Source organism: Helianthus annuus, chromosome 11, assembly GCF_002127325.2.
Source record: "Helianthus annuus cultivar XRQ/B chromosome 11, HanXRQr2.0-SUNRISE, whole genome shotgun sequence".
In the NCBI taxonomy this organism is placed as follows: domain Eukaryota; kingdom Viridiplantae; phylum Streptophyta; class Magnoliopsida; order Asterales; family Asteraceae; genus Helianthus; species Helianthus annuus.
In genome coordinates this window covers 29,947,535-29,954,658 of record NC_035443.2, presented here as the reverse complement: position 1 = coordinate 29,954,658, position 7,124 = coordinate 29,947,535, and positions in this window count along the sequence as shown.

Genomic DNA, 7,124 nt, shown 5'->3' with positions numbered 1-7,124 from the left:
CTGAGGGATCAACTGGGCTTCTTTAGTGGTTCGAGAGCATCGAGAACACTTTTCGTCATGTGCAGTGTCCTGACAATCGCAAAGTCGAGTTTTCTTCGAGTGTGTTTCAGAAGAGGGCTCTTACGTGGTGGAACGGGGTTATGAGAGATCAAGGTGCAGAAGTTGCTCTAGCTCAGACATGGGCTGAACTGAGAGCTCTTATGATGAGGGAGTTTTGTCCTCGTTATGAACAACGAGCGTTGGAGAAAGAATTTGATGTTTTGAAGCAAGATAGTGGCGAGCACAGGGCTTATACTGATAGGTTTGAGGAGTTGAGTCTGCTTTGCCCGACTATGGTTACCCCACTCGATAAGGCTATCGAAAGGTACATCGACGGCCTGCCTGACTCGGTACAAGACATTCTTACTGGTAGCAACCCTACCACACTCCGTCAGGCGATCGAGTTATCAGCGACGTTGACTGAGTCGCAGATTCGAAAGAATAAGTTACACAGGAAGGGTGACAAGGGCAAGAAGCAGTCGGCTGACAAAGAAGATAGCAAGAAAGGTCAAAACAAGAATGGAAAGGAGTCTGGTTCATCAAAAAGGGCAAAGAAGCGTAAGGCTTCCCAAAACTATGCTGTCACTGCCCAAGCAAACCAGGCAGCTCCCAACCAGCCTCCAGCAAAGAAGCCCTATTCAGGAAGTGCACCTTTGTGCAATCAATGCAACAGTCACCATCAGCCGCAATATCAGTGCCGTTTCTGTACTAACTGTGGGAAGTCGGGTCATCTTGCCGATGTTTGTCGGTTTGCTCAGAATCGCGCAGTTCAGAACCCTGCTCAACAATTTGCTCAGCCTCTTGCTCAGCAACAGGGTCAGGCTGCACGACCACAATACCCACCAGGTGCTTGTTATAACTGTGGGGATCTGACCCACTACAGAAATCGGTGTCCAAGGCTAGCCAACCAGAACTAGAATGCAAACCAAAATCAGGCTCAGGCTCGAGGTCGAGTCTTCAACATGAATGCATAAGAAGCACAAGCAGACAACGAAGTGGTGAACGGTACGTTCTTTATTAATAATCAGCCAGCATCTGTTCTTTTTGATTCGGGTGCCGACAAGAGCTTTGTGTCATTGTCTTTTGAGACAATGCTTCGCGTGTCTAGAACGAAACTAGGTAAACCTTTGACAGTAGAGGTTGCCAGTGGTGAACCCATTGTTCTTAATTCTGTTCTACGCAACTGCCAGTTAAACCTTAACGACCATATTTTTCCTATTGACCTCATGCCAATGCAAGTTGGAAGCTTCGACGTTATAGTGGGTATGGATTGGTTATCTAAGCATCGCGCAGAGATAGTTTGTTCTGAGAAGTTTGTTCGTGTGCCGCTGTCGACAGGCGAGATCCTACAGGTTCGTGGTGAGAAACCTGCCGGTGGTCTCAAACTCATGTCTTGTTTTAAAGCTCGGAAATATCTGCGAAAGCACTATGTGGCTTTCTTAGCACATGTTACAGCAGATAAAGGCAAGGGTAAGTCTATTTCAGATATTCCTGTCGTTCGGGATTATTCTGAAGTTTTCCCTGAAGAGTTACCTGGTCTACCTCCAGCACGCCAAGTCGAGTTCCGTATTGATCTCGTACCTGGTGCAAATCCTATTGCCAGAGCTCCATACCGTCTTGCACCGTCTGAGATGCAAGAATTATCTAAACAGCTTCAGGAACTCTCCGACAAAGGTTTTATCCGTCCTAGCTTTTCACCTTGGGGTGCTCCCGTTCTCTTTGTAAAGAAGAAGGATGGATCTTTCAGGATGTGTATCGATTATCGTGAGCTTAACAAGCTTACCATCAAGAATCGATATCCCCTAACTCGCATTGATGATCTCTTTGATCAATTGCAAGGCGCTTCTTACTTTTCGAAGATTGATCTGCGATCTGGATATCATCAACTTCGAGTGCATGAGGAAGATATTCCCAAGACGGCGTTCCGTACTCGCTAAGGACATTATGAGTTCACAGTCATGCCGTTCGGTTTGACTAATGCTCCTGCTGTTTTCATGGACTTGATGAATAGGGTCTGCAAACCTTATTTGGATAAGTTCATCATCGTTTTTGTCACACCCCCAAAATCCACCTGCGGAGTATCACCGCTTGGGAGCGTGACTGACCAGGATCAAGCCACCAAGCATATAGAACAATATATATAGTAAAAGTAATTGCTATTAAACCAAACCGAATCCATATGAAAGGTGTTCCAAAACATAAGTAAGTTATCATTGTTTAGCGGAAGCGTATAAATAAAACCCATCATAATAAAGTATCAAATGTCGTAAGTGTTTAACAAGACAATCACGATCCAAGCCCACAACGACCAGCTCCTCCCTGTGCAAGCTCCATGTATCTAACGACCTGCAAGGCATGTAACAGAGGATCAACAACTAGTTGAGCGAGTTCACAGAAAGTAAATGCGTAATAGTATATTCGTTTGTAACATGTGGCTCTACTGGGCCGATAGTACGTTCTATTGGTAGGGGCTTCCCATGTTGTATAACCACTAGACTATTCGTAACTATAAGTGTTCTACATATCCCGAGAACAGTAACACGTACAAGTTTACGTAGGTTTTACGTAAGTAATCCTTCACAACCGAGGATAGGGGTACGCGGGGGTTTACGTAGGTTTTACGTAAGTGCCTGACACAACCGAGGCAGTAGCGAGTATAAGTTCACATAGGTTTTACGTGAGTGTCCTTCGCAACCTGAGGACAGTGAGCAATACAAGTATACGTAGGTTTTACGTATGTGTCCTGCACAACCGAGGACGATGGTATGGTAGTCTAGTAACAGTGTAAGTACAGTTCTATTCAATCTCAATCCTTCAATCCCAATTCCCGTGCCCTGGGAATCCCATGCCTTAGTAAGAGTGTGAACTCACCTTGGTTTGCTCGGTATGCTAGGTTATGCACTCACAAGTAATCAATCAAAGCCTAGAGTATGCATGTGTTCACAGTCAGTACATGTTTGTAAGGTTTTGCATGCAAAGTTCATCACAAAGTGTGTGTAACAGTTATCATCAGGCATTATAACCAGTTAATCGTCTTCATACAATTCATGCTTGATAGGAAGAACATGCAGTTAACATACTTCACCAAGTTAACACCCTTAACAGGATTTACACACTAGCAATGTTACACGTCTACTAAGTTAACATCTTTACAGTCATAACGTAGTTAACATGTTTAACTGAATTTACAATCTAACGCAGTTTATCAATAACACACTTTACGGTTTACTAGACTAATCAATTGGCATAACCTGTACATATCTAATAAATGTAACACAGTTAAATCCTACCAAGTTAATCACTTAACAGGCAACCAAAACTCAGATCATATGTTCATGCAATAGACTCGGCTCAATAGATCTTCCACCAAGAGTTCAGACAACATCTCAAAGGTCGGATATAAATGTTTTTACCCCACAAAAATCGGACCAAGGGGCTCCCCCCCATTAAATTCAGACAGGGGAGCCCCCCCCTCAAAACTCGGACATCCTTGTTCCATGTTAAAAAGTCGGACCAAGGCCTTAGAGCCCTAAACTCGGACCAAGGGATGTTTACCTTTCCAAAAGTCAGACTAAAGGGTGGTGGGGGGTTTAAACTTCGGACAACTATGGTCATCATCAAACTCGGACAACATGCTCATAATAAAAGTCGGACCCCCACACTTTGCAAAGGTCAGACTACATCATGCATTAAACAAACTCAGACTCCCTATGGTCTTGCCAAAACTCGGACCCTTGCCATTCACAAGAGGTCGGACATCCCTTTAAAAACAAAAGGTCGGACTAGCATGCTTCATCTAAAAGTCGGACACATTTATGTATCATATAAAAGTCGGACTAAGGCATCTTGATAACCTCAGACTACAAGTAACATCAGTCATCAAGCGGAACATAAATCATAAGAGTGTCAGTTACGTTCTTCATACGCTCCAGAAAACCCTAATTACGTATCTGTATAGCAGTGATCAACACAACAATCAATATTTCTTCATATCATGCATCAAAATCATCAAGCAATCGATTATACAACTAGTCAATCATCATAATCACAATAATCAGAATCACATTAACGATTACAGAACTTAGCATGTGAAGAACTAGGGTTTTCATGAACACATAATCAAGAATCAAGAATTGATAATAATCAAGCAATCAATAAACAATAATCATTTACCTTGTGTTGATTCTAGAGAAAATGTGGAATCGAAAGTGATGAATAGCTTGCCAATGATGATGTGATGATTGCCAGAGAGAACCAAAGAAGTGAAAGTACGTGCTTGGATTTTTGTGTGAGGTTTAGTGAATGATTTAGGGTTAAGTATGATTTAGGTTTCACTAATAACTCTTTACACCCTTTATTATTATATTTTACACAAGCACACCATCTCACAACAATTTCACAGTTTCACCACCAAGTTCACATATTTGACAAGTCTTTCACAATTAACACATAACCATGCATAATCACATAATACACTTCATTGTATCAAAACGTTACAGTTCCATAGCCAACTATTTGTGCAATTATACAACTAAACAATACATGAACATGCAATAAATGCGAAATAGGAATCTTGGAAATTCGAGTTGTCACATTATCCCCAACTTGAAAGAAATTTCGTCCCGAAATTTAGCATGCGGTTACTGAGGAAGCTAGGTAAATTGTATCGTTTACTGGTTTTCCTGGGGTGTCACATCATCCCCCCGTTGATTTGGAATTTCGTCCCGAAATTCCGCAGTAGGAGCTTCAGCCTCAGTAGTAGTTGCATTGGTTTCGAATAACTGGGGGTACTTTTCTGTCATCTGGTCTTCGCGTTCCCAGGTGTACTCTGGGCCACGTTTGGAGTTCCAACGAACTCGGACAAGAGGAATTCTCTTGTGTTTGAGGACCTTAACATCCCGGTCCATGATTTCAACTGGTTCCTCGACGAACTGCAACCGCTCGTCGATAGTGAGTTCCTTAAAAGGAACTACGAGGGTCTCATCTGATAGGCACTTCTTCAGATTCGACACATGGAAAACATTGTGAACTGCACCGAGTTCAGCTGGTAGGTTTAGCTTGTAGGCCACTTTGCCTATCTTCTCAATGATTTCGAACGGTCCGACATACCGTGGATTGAGCTTGCCTCGTTTGCCAAAATGTACCACACCCTTCCAGGGTGAGACTTTCAGTAAAACCCGGTCCCCGACCTGAAATTCCAATGGCTTCCTACGCTTATCCGCGTAGCTTTTCTGACGGTCGCGTGCTGCCGCCATGCATTGTCGTATTTGTGCAATCTTTTCCGTGGCGTCCACTACAATCTCTGGACCCGTGATCTGACTATCCTCCACCTCTGCCCAACAGAGAGGTGACCGGCATTTACGCCCGTACAATGCCTCAAATGGAGCGGCTTGTATGCTGGTGTGATAACTGTTATTATACGAAAACTCCACCAAAGGGAGATGCTTTTCCCAGCCGTTGCCGAAGTCGATAACGCATGCCCGAAGCATGTCTTCGAGAGTCTGGATCGTGCGCTTAGACTGCCCATCCGTCTGAGGATGATATGCTGTGCTCATGTCTAACCGTGAGCCGAAAGATTTGTGCATCGCTTGCCATAGCTCTGACGTGAATCGCGCATCCCGATCCGAAATGATGGAGGTGAGCACCCCGTGCCTCGAAACAACTTCTTTAAGATAAACGTCTGCGAGAGTGGAGAACTTATCCGTTTCCTTAATAGCCAGGAAGTGTGCAGACTTGGTGAGTCGATCCACGATCACCCATATAGTATCATTCCCACGCTGAGATCTGGGTGGGCCTGTAACAAAATCCATGGAAATTTCTTCCCATTTTCATTGCGGTATCTTGGGCTGCTGAAGTAGGCCCGCTGGTTTCTGATACTCCACTTTGACTTTTGCACATGTCAAACATTTGCCGACGTAAGTTGCTATGTGGGCCTTCATGCTAGGCCACCAATATGTAGTCCTGATGTCATGATACATTTTATCCGAACCTGGATGTACCGAGTAGCGAGACTTGTGAGCTTCATCCATCACAAGTTCTCGTAAACCGCCGTATAGTGGTACCCAAATACGCCCTGTTACATAGTAGGCGCCGTCTCCCTTTTGTTCTAATCGTTGCCTTAAGCCGCGTAAAGCTTCAGCCTTTACGTTTTCTGGTTTCAATGCTTCCACCTGAGCATCTCGTATTTCTGCAGGAAGATCAGACTGAATAGTGAGCTGCAAAGCTCGTACACGCCTAGGTAGAGTGTCTTTCCGGCTGAGGGCGTCGGCCACAACATTGGCTTTGCCTGGATGGTACTTGATGGCGCATTCGTAATCATTAAGCAGTTCGACCCATCTTCGCTGATGCATATTCAATTCCTTCTGCTTGAAGATATGCTCGAGACTCCTGTGATCGGTGTAAATTGTGCACTTGGTACCGTACAGGTAGTGTTGCCATATCTTAAGTGCAAAAACAACAGCTCCCAGCTCTAAATCGTGCGTCGTGTAGTTCCGTTCGTGAACCTTGAGTTGACGAGAAGCGTAAGCAATAACCTTATCCCGCTGCATCAATACACAACCAAGTCCCTGTATCGACGCGTCATAATAGACCACAAAATCATCCGTGCCCTCTGGCAATGAGAGAATAGGTGCGCTGCAAAGCCTATCCTTTAGGTACTGGAAAGCGGTTTCCTGGGAATCTCCCCAACGGTAGGTGACACCTTTCTGTGTCAGTAGCGTAAGCGGCTGTGCGATCTTAGAAAAGTCTTTGATGAATCGTCTGTAGTATCCCGCCAAACCCAAAAATTGGCGTATTTCTGTTGGTGTACGCGGTGCAGGCCAGTTCCTGATCGAATCTACCTTGGATGGATCGACATGAATCCCATCCCTGTTCACCACATGGCCTAGAAAGTGGACTTCACGAAGCCAGAAGTCGCATTTTGAAAACTTGGCGTACAGTTGTTCCTTTCGAAGAAGTTCCAAGATAAGTCGTAAGTTCTGCTCGTGTTCCTCCTGACTCTTGGAGTAGATCAGAATGTCGTCGATGAAGACAATGACGAACTTGTCAAGATAGGGTTTGCACACCCTGTTCATAAGATCCATGAA